The sequence below is a fragment of the Dermacentor silvarum genome, chromosome 1, assembly GCF_013339745.2.
Source record: "Dermacentor silvarum isolate Dsil-2018 chromosome 1, BIME_Dsil_1.4, whole genome shotgun sequence".
Taxonomy (NCBI): Eukaryota; Metazoa; Arthropoda; class Arachnida; order Ixodida; family Ixodidae; genus Dermacentor; species Dermacentor silvarum.
In genome coordinates this window covers 360,545,361-360,555,401 of record NC_051154.1, presented here as the reverse complement: position 1 = coordinate 360,555,401, position 10,041 = coordinate 360,545,361, and the positions used below count along the sequence as shown (strand labels likewise).

Sequence of the window (10,041 nt, the reverse complement as noted above, 5' to 3'; positions counted from 1 at the left end):
CAGCTTTGGAGTTTGTTGTCGCTGACTCCTGCACTTGCACCTCGCTTTTCTTACAATTCTTCTTGCACATTCTTTAGACATTTTGCATAAATAAGAAGTTCTCGAGCGCGCAGCCTTCCGCGTCGGATTTAGCAAAGCGGTGCGCTTGTTTACATCGACATCTACAGCCACAGATCGTTGTTAGCGTCCAAAATTGGGAAAAGGTGCATCGCTGATATGAAAAAAAAATGTCAAAACGTCGAATAAAGCACACATACCGGCTCATATGAGCCGCGTTATTCCACCGTGAGATGAGTCAGTATGAGGGCCTGAGCTACTCAACGGCGACTGTGATCCAGTTACAAATATCGGGCTGTTAATTTATTACTGATTCTCGCTTTTCTTTAACTTCATCATACTTAGTTTGCGCTTGTCATAAAGCATTATTATAGAAAAATGTGCTCACATAAGCGCTCATTTAAAGGCCGTGTTGTTCTCCCGCAAAAACGCGGATGCCATCGCTGACACCGTTGGTATATAAATGAGCGAGGCGGCTGTTTATGCTGCTGTACCGAATATACCGTCTCATGTTTCGCGTTTGACGCAGAGATAAACAGTACATCTCAGGAATTAAGAAGTACGCGAGCATACCAACACGTAGAAACCGACCCATCTACGTTGCGAATACGAGCGGCAGCCTACGGGAACGGTGACCTATACAGATGCACAGCGCTGTGTCGCCGCTTGCAGATTGTGTACGCGCCGTGCGAAGCGAAGAGTAGTTTATTTCAAGTCGCTAAGGCCAGAACTGAACTATAAAAGCAGTTTCATTCGTCCTAACTTGCTTACTTTTCAGTACAGGTCCGCCGGTAGCGGGTGCACGAACTCGACGGAGCCAGGCCTAAGCTTCGCTGAAATCAACATTGGCTCAAATTTCATGTGCACGGCTTGCGCATTTCAACCTTTCAACTTCGTAGGCATGTTTTGACTTACTTTGAGCGCGATTATTTATATATACCAACGAAGGCATTGCGGCTATCGCGTTATCGGTTCGACGGCCTATCGCGCGGGTTTCGGTCGAACGATGGTATACAGGCACGGTGATTTTATCGGTGCCGTGGACATGAAAGCCCGTCACAGTACCAAAGCCAGTCTTACGCTACGCACACTTTCAGTACTGCACTGACGTCGAGCTACCAGTGGAATTTACACGCGGTACACGGCACGAGTTGTCAGTAGCGCGCGTCCGAGCGCTTTTTTTTTTTCGGGGTACGTTTCCCCGAGATGGGGCCGCACGGCCGCGCGAGCGACCCTTCCAAAACGTTTCGTGACTAATCCGCCAGGGCAGGGCGCATGCGCCGTCGGGCCGTGAAAAAGGCGGATTCGCGTGGAAAAAACCAGCGGAGTTTCCGGGGCCTGCCCAAGCCCAGTGCTCGACCGCTGGCGCCGCCATGCGCCGCTCGGGCGTCCCATGTTTCTAGCCTCACGGCCGCCTGGATCGGCGCGCGCCGATTCAGGCGGCCGTGCTAGCCGCTGCCACTGGAACGGAGAACACGCTGTACTGGGGGTGACTAGGCACAACTGTGGCTGTGTTTTGATGATCCAAATATAATCTCACTATAGCACTGCGTAGCACTGCGTAGCAACACCCCAACGACCGCCGCTTCGCGTCGGCGCCCGGCTGTGTTTTGATGATCCAAATATACTCTCACTATCAGGGAGGGAGCAGTCTACCTGACTGGAGCAGTATTTTTTATTCGGGGTGTTGCTACGCAGCGCTCCACAACACTCCAACGACCGCCGCTTCGCGTCGGCGCCCGGCACCACGGCTGCCGCCGTGGCACCGGAGTTCAACCGACCGCACCGCCAAACAGAAAGGAAAAAAAATGGTGACACAAAGAAAAAAAAGTTTTCAGCCGAGGCAGGATTCGAACCCACGCACGGCAGGTCCCTAAGCGAGTGTCGTAAGCACTATGCCATACAGCCGCTTTTTTTTTCTTTAGTGCATGGAAAATAAAACTGAAGGTATATTACAGTGCGGACATCACTACATATTTAACACGGGCAAAACACACACATGCGTCCAAAAATGGCATCCAGTCCGGCGGAGCTTCCTGCGCAGCGTAGATTATGCCATACAGCCACGCGTTCAGAACAGGCATTCATGCGAATCATATCATTGCGTTCGAGCGCCCTCGGCGAAAGTAACCATTTGAAAAATGGTACGCGCGAGCGGCGCATGGGGGCGCCAGCGGTTGAGCACTGGCCTTGGGCGCAAATAGAACCACGCCGCCGGGGCCGCAAGGTTCCTGGGGAAGGAAGGGTACAGTAGGCGTTCTACGCCGCGCGCGCGCGCCCGCCCAGGCCGCTGTCTCTTGACAGCCATCTGCCGTGGGGGCAGAGTCCTTCCTCCCTGCCCCGTGTTTTCGCGGCTTCGTTCGCGTTGATGCGAGCGCCAGCTCACTGCTGCTGCCGCCCTTACTCCAGCGTTCTGACAGCAAGCTTCTGCGGTCATCGAGTACGATGCCTTCCTGTTTGCTTCGGCGCACGGGACACCATGCTTGTTAATTTAGCGAGCATGTCTATGTTTACACGGTGATACGGCAGATAAAACTACTATCCTTGCTTCGCACAGCTGTCCACTAATTCACTATCACAATCGATGCTTCGCCTTTCGGCCGAAACAGCGACTTTATTTTTCTAAGTTGAGTACAGAAACAACGTCTTCCGTCCTGACGAAAAACTTACAGGCCTGGAATATTTCTCCCCTCTCCTGTCGGCGACTTAGAACAAAATATCAGTCGTTTACTTTTTATCATGTAGCCGTGGACGATGAAGCCCTTGATGGGTTCCTGAAACGGTGACACAAATATTGTAGACTCGTATGTTACAGCTACAGTAAAACATTAGCGCAACAATGTAAGTGGAGCGTCTCGTCTTAAGAGAGCCATGAACGACTACAAGTTTCCCTCCTCCCTAGCCATGCTTTTTCTCCTCAACTCGTTCTCCGAGGGCTCGGGGCTAAGCTCCGCTTTCACTAGCTCTGCGTCATAAGGTGACGTGATGTTGTCTACTTCCAGTTATCGTCGAGCCAGCGCGCGAGATTTCTCCAACCATAGTCTCCAGCATCTCCAATAGCAGCTTGGCAATCGATCACCCGCGAGAACTATCCAAGCAGTGTGCGTTGCGAGCGTTCTGTCGCAGCCGCAAGCATCTCCGGTATTTATTCCGGTAACCGCAGGCGAGCTGGGCATTTTAACGGATGGGTGCAGGCATAAACTGAAATGCTCTATACAACTAGCATCGCGATGAAGGGTCTTTGCGTAAACGTGATGTGCCTGCACGGTGGAAGCACCTCGTTTTGAAGCACCTCGCAAGGTTATTTGGCCCATTTCCCAATAAATGCAACATCGACTGATGCTTAGTCGAGTGAAGAGAAGGCAGGCGTGGAAATCTACTCACCAACCCTCGTTTGGTCTTTTATTGCGACAGCAATAATATGGACAATCCGTGCGCATTTTTGCCGTCACTGTCGCCGTGCGGTTCCGTATAAAGTCCACCAGCGATAGAATCTTCGCCGCACCCGTGTGTGCAATTGAAAGTGTTCGAGGTTGAGATGGCAACTGCAGCGTAATCTCGCGCACGTCAGAGAGGAAGGCGGCGGAAACGTGCGGTATTCGTTCGCGCGTCAGGCTCGGTGAGGACGCGATGGAGACGGTGGGGGGGGGGGGGGAGGGTTCGTTCGGCTCCCGCGCCGTATCTTGAAAGCGATCTGCGATGTGGACGCAGTGTAAACCCGCGGGGGCCTCATTTTCAAAGCGAAAGCGAATTGCGATGGGGACAAAGTGCATGCGCCGAGTGTCGGTAGTTTCGCATGCGCTGTGCTTTCGACGTTTAGTTCGCGTTGAAGCGAGAGACGGCGCGACGATCAATTTGCCCGCAGCCACTAGCGCACTTTCTCACTCCAGCGTTCTGACGAGTTTCCGCGGTCATCGAGAGATATGTGGTCCTGTTTCCCTGTGCGCGCGTAACACCGTGTTGTTTATTAAGTTAGTAAATATCAAACAACTTTATACGGCCGATAAAACTACGATCCCAACTTCGTATAGCTACTAATTTGCTATCGCCATCCATGCTTCGCTTTCGGGAGAAAGTACGACTTCTTTGCATTCGCCTACCCGACTACGCATCAATTTTTCTGGCGAACTTCTGTCAATAGTTCTTGATTTGCAAATGTTACCCCTTCATGCTACAAAATGTGTTATCGTCACAGATTCTCTTTTTGTGTGCAGCGCGCTTAACGCGTTTACAAACTCGAATTTTTTGAAATCGTTTTATACATTAGCTCCTCCCCACTTAAGTTTAGTTCATTTAGTATGGGTACCAGGCCACCGTGACATTCATCTTAATGAAATAGCCGATTCTTTAGCACGAGCTTCTTTAAAAGATCCGGTGATATGTGTGCTGCCGGCTACTACCACATCACTGCTGGCAGATATAAGCAGTTTTCATTGACCGAAGACAAAAAAAGCCTCTCATTAGCAGAATTTACAGACTTTATGCATCTAAATTATTCTTTGAACCGACGATGGTGTCCCAGTAATGCTACCTCTGCAATGAGCCGGAATCCGTCGATCATATTTTATTATCGTGTCGGCGGTTTCCGAATTCCGCTTCAATAGCTAGGACTGACTTTATGCAGTACTGCTATACCTTCGCTTGGAGCAACGGTATTGGGATACATCCACACGAACACTTGCCGCACCTTCTCTAATTTCCTTTGTAACACAAAAATGTTGCCTTATTTATGTTTCGCGTTTTCCATGATTGGGTTATTTCTCCTTCCATAAATTATAAATTAAGGAAATTCAAAGAGTAAAAACACAATTTCACAATATGATAATAGTATTTTATTTGTCAAAGTTTAACTTGCTCATTTTTACACATATCTCATACTTTATTTCTTTAATTATTAAGTTCATGTTACTATTTCTATGTACGCAAGGCAGACTACCTTATTATGCAGTTCTTAACTTAATTTATCATAGGTTTATTTATAAGCTTCGATTTTTCATTTGTTTTCCTTTTTTATTACTTGCGTATATATATAACTAATTTATTTCATTTTTCCATGATATTACCACCCGGATCGTTGCCTATACTGCACAGTGGGTTTGTGCCATTAATTGAGGCTTTAGCATCATCATCATCATAATCAAAATCGCGCAGATGCTCGCGTGAACCACGCGACACTCGATCCAGCTCGGTTCCAGGGATTTCGCCCAGTACTGCGTCCAAACCTCGAGGCGGCCCAGCTACCTGGTGGATGACGCCGATGCACCTGACTCGACGGCGAAGCTAAAAGGAAAGCGTAAAGCCCTTCCTTTGCTCTCGACTTCGTGGCTAAATGCGCTAAAGAAAAGCTTTCTAACACGCCGTGCTGGCTTAGTAGCTATATCGGGCACTCCTTCTCAGCCGCAGGTCGCCGGTAGGAGTGTCTATCGAGGTAGCCGTATTATAATGGTAGCCGCATTAATATTCATCGAGACGCGGATGACTTTTCGCAATAAATGCAAGTGCGAACAAGAGAAAATAATCGGAACACCCTTTCTTGTAACTATATACAAATAAGTTATATCTGTAGTCGTTGTGTAGCCGGTGTTTAAACATACTGTCGACCCGAATTTACATTGCGGTGCATGAACTAGGTCGATGTTAAATGTGCACCTGAAGCTGGAAACGCAATAACGTAGCCTAGTAGCTTTCTATTTGTTGGTGTTTGAATTTATCCTGTTAGTACCTAAATATATCACTACGGCTGAAGCGAAGAACGTATCACGTCACAGCAGGGCAAGGTAAAATACAGAATTGCACAGCTTCATTGTAGCCATTTCTTTGTATTTTTTCACTTAACATACACCCGGTGTACGTGAATAAACAACGCAGCGCCATGCATTGGTGTAGTGAAAGGCTTAACCTGCAATGTGACGCTTCCCCAATGCACCAGGTATATTCACAGCTAGAACATAAGCCGGCAGCTTTACATACCGGTATTCATTCGTTGTAGAATAAGTACAGGTAAATGGGAAAATGTATCTGAGGTTTTTGCTTTGGGAAACGACGTTGACATTGTGCTTGAAGGAAATGGACGTTTCTGATGTCCCTAAGTCGGGTCGCACAATTGTATGACAGTGGAGGGCAGGCTACGAGGCGTTCTCAGGCACCAGAAACTACCCCCGAGAAGGAGTTGACTGCGCTTTGACTTTCTCGGGCTCACTCAAGGAGGTCACTTACATCCGCGTGGTTCTCGTTCGTGATTGGGTGAAGCTAGGGGTAGTTTCCATGCCAATGCCTCACTAACTTCAGATGCAGTATATAAGTAGAGAAGCTGCATGCACATTATGACGTCACGAACAATTGGCCAGCTGCCATCACTCTCAGTATAGTCAGGGCACTTTTCAACGAACTTGACACACGTTAACTTTCTGTAAATACATGATGAATATTCGGCTCGTTTTCCAATGTTACTTGGCCACGCTTACTATTTAAAGAGGCAGAAACCACGCATTAGCAATGTGCTATGTGAAGAGCAGAGTGGAGTACGAGAACGACAGGTGTTTCTCCACAGGCCTCCAACATGGCACAATGGAGGGACCGCCTACGAGAGTCCGGTGCGTTCCTGGTCGGCAGCTATCCCAGTGTGTGCCCGTCGGTTAACCAGCTCGTCTCCAACCTTCGCTGCATGCCGAACATGATGGGCCATCGCCGGGTGGACCTCGCCAAGTCATTCACGGCGAGCGGAGCCGACGGCTGCTTCCACCTTCCGGAGCTGTCCCTATGGAACAACTCGATGTGGGTCATTAACATCGAGCTACGCCAAGGACGGCTGGCCCTGGCCAGACGCGTGGTTCCTTTGGCTTCCAACATGCAGCGCAGGCGCTCGGTGATTCTGGTTCACTGGCCGCTGATGCAGTACCACTCCATCGAGACCGTGGAGCTGCGCGAGTCACGCAGACGACCAGAGCTGTTTCGGGGCGACCTCCAACTTAGCGGCAACCTGAGGCACGCTAGGCTCTGCTACTGCCAGCTGCACTACCCGGCCAGGGATCTCATGGACGCACTTCGCTCCACAGTGACCACGCTCGACACGCTGGAGAGCGTGAGCATGCTGTGCAATCTGCTCGACAGGTGCGACGCCATGAGCACGCTCATCTTCCGCGAGAACTGGATCGACGTTCCCGAGGCTCAGGCTCTGACGCGATGATGCGCCGTGCACCGCGGCAGCGCCAGATTCAGGTCCTGGAGCTGTTTGCGACGGTCGAGTGCTGCTGCGTGCTGGCCGACCTGATGTCCTGCAGCGCAGTCACTGAGCAGTTCGTCGTGTGCCGCTGTGGGCCAAGCACGTCCGGGAGGCTGCACGGTTTCGCAGCACTGTTCGTCCTTGTCGCCGGTCGACGCGCGCCGCTCCAGGCGGTCCAGAAGTACAACTTTTCAGTGAACCAACTGGACCTCTCATTGCATTGAGCGAATCGATCTGTGGCCTCGAGCGTGTGGCTCCTTTCCAGCTCAGCGCTACATTCTAGTGCATTCCAATCTGTATTAAAGCGATAGTTTTCGTTACCGACGTTGGCCAGTTTCCATGGTTGAATGATCTCGCACAATAACCAATGGAACATACAACGGCAACCCAAGTTCTCGACTAGCTCGGGCCATAAGGTATGTGCTGGCTCCGGTCTTTCCGAGCAGACCACTTGTGTCACTGGTACATGCTCGAATCAGATTTGTGCGTAACAATTTACAGCTAATTATTACCTGAAATAAATCGAGTTTTTTACTGAGTATCACTTACGGCACTTGAAATACTTCCAGCAGTAAGCAGTTACATGTAACAAGTTGTTTACGAGACAAGCTGCAATAGGCAACGCAGCTTTGAGCGCAGTAAATTTGACAGGAACTACAATAGAAGGCTCGCGGTTGGTCCCTCAAAGAAGCCTCTCGTGTTGTGCACCGAAGCCCGCACAGAAGCGTCTCGGTGGGTGCCACTCGTGTTCGAAACTGTCAAACACAAGCTATCAGTATTTCTTTCCTCGTCATAGAACTCCACTAAATGTTAAAATTATAGGGTTTTAAGTGCCAAAACCACGTTCTGATTATGATGCACGCCGTAGTGGGGGACTCCGGAAATTTGGATCACGTGGGGTTATGTAACGTGCACCTAAATCTAAGTACACGGGTGTTTTCGCATTTCGCCCCCATCGAAATGCGGCCACCGTGGCCGGGATTCAATCCCGCTACCTCGATCTCAACAGCCCAACACCATTGCCACTGAACAACCACGGCGGGTTCCACTAAATGTTGGCCGGTGATTTGCACTGGCATTGCTATGGTTTGACAGCGATGGCCAGTTAGGACGATGCTGCCAGGAATTAGCTACGGAAGATTTTTAACGCAATTGCGTTAAGGGCCCCGTGTCGCAGAATATGCGGCGTCGGCGCCGGCGTTGGTCTCGGCGTAGGTGTCTGCATCCGTGGCGGAAAAAATCATGCCGAATCCCCCCCCCCCCGACCGCGCAGGCCCCCCGCGTGTTAAGCTCTTCATTGAGTCTATGGGGATCACCTTCTCCGATCGCCAGCAACAATAAAGTGCTGTGCTTCACAGTGGACGCGAGCAATGGAGCAACCAGTAACAACAATCTTGTGGGGAAGATATTCGTAGATTGTAACATCGCTTTTTTTTCTGCTCCGCGCTCATGAGAAACTTTTTATATTCGCGCCTGACGTCCTCAAATGAAAACTAGGGAATGTAGCCGACGAAATTTTTAAAATCAGTTTTAATGAAGATAAATGACTTGCGAAGGGCTGCAGAGGACACACTGGAAGAGCAAGGGCAGCTCGCTCAATTTAATATGTTTTTGCAATCTTGATAAGGGTTGAGAGGAGAGTAACGTAAATGAAGTCCATTTCTTTACAGTAATTACTCGATTACTTTCATGGAGCATTAATTGGCCCCTGTAATCAATTGCATTTTTAACGGAGTGCCGGAAAAGTATACCTGACAGCATTCTACATTTTCTGCCCGTCCTTGTCCTACGGCTCGACTCCAAAAAATATGTACTCTGCCTGTATATTGACATATCTCAGAGTTCATTTCCTGTGTTTTGTATCAATGGAGGTAATCATTTGTGTGATCAACTTCCTTTTACGCTGGCCTCCTCGTTTTCGGTTTCCCTATTTGTTTCTTTATCTCACATTGTTTTGTCTACCACATTTCTCTTCTCTGTACATATTGACCCGCGTATTACTTTTTAGGTGCACCATTACGAAGGCTCTGTAGCTGTTGCTCGGCACTACAATGAACATTTGATTATTATTATTATTATTATTATTATTATTATTATTATTATTATTATTATTATTATTATTAGTCTGACCTGTTTTATTTTTCTAATTGGTGCAAAAATAATATCCTCACCTTCAATTCCGTGAAGACCAAAGCCATCACTTTCACACGCAAAGCAGCAAGCATTTCTTTTTTTTTATTGTGTTGATTCTGTACAATTGTGAAAGGTCTGTGAGACCAATGATATCGGCGTACTTCTGTGCGTGTACCATATACCCCCACTTTTAAGATTCGCGATGCGGGTGTATGAAGCTCGGCGATAAATGCAGACACATCGCAAGGAGGGGCAGCTGTCACGGCGAATGATGGATGACCTAGAATCCTAGACAAGAAATAAAGCCCCTTGATAATTTGAACGCAGCGACACTCTCCTCCCCGCCGCGCTTTCCTCCTCGATTATTCTCGCCCGCCGGCTGCGCGCGCTGCGCACGGCACGCTATTGCGCCTGGGCTCCCGCGGAAGGGCCGCAGAATTCGATGGGGGCGCATGATTTTGGGCCAGTTTCGCTCCCCAGTGGAGTAGAAAATTTTGAAAAATGGTGATAACAGCATGGAGAATGCTGAACGCAACGTTTATGAGGAGGTTGGTTTCATGTTAAAGCCGCAAGAATGACACACACTGATGTAAATGGAGCTTTGAGGCGAGTTTTATACTCCAGTTATT

At 48.9% G+C, this 10,041-nt stretch overlaps 1 protein-coding gene across 1 annotated transcript in view; it reads left to right on the top strand.

Annotated features, from left to right (window-relative positions):
* The window catches only part of LOC125943509 (uncharacterized), a 113,015-nt gene that overhangs the window by 83,716 nt on the left and 19,258 nt on the right, over window positions 1-10,041 (top strand). The window lies entirely within an intron of this gene.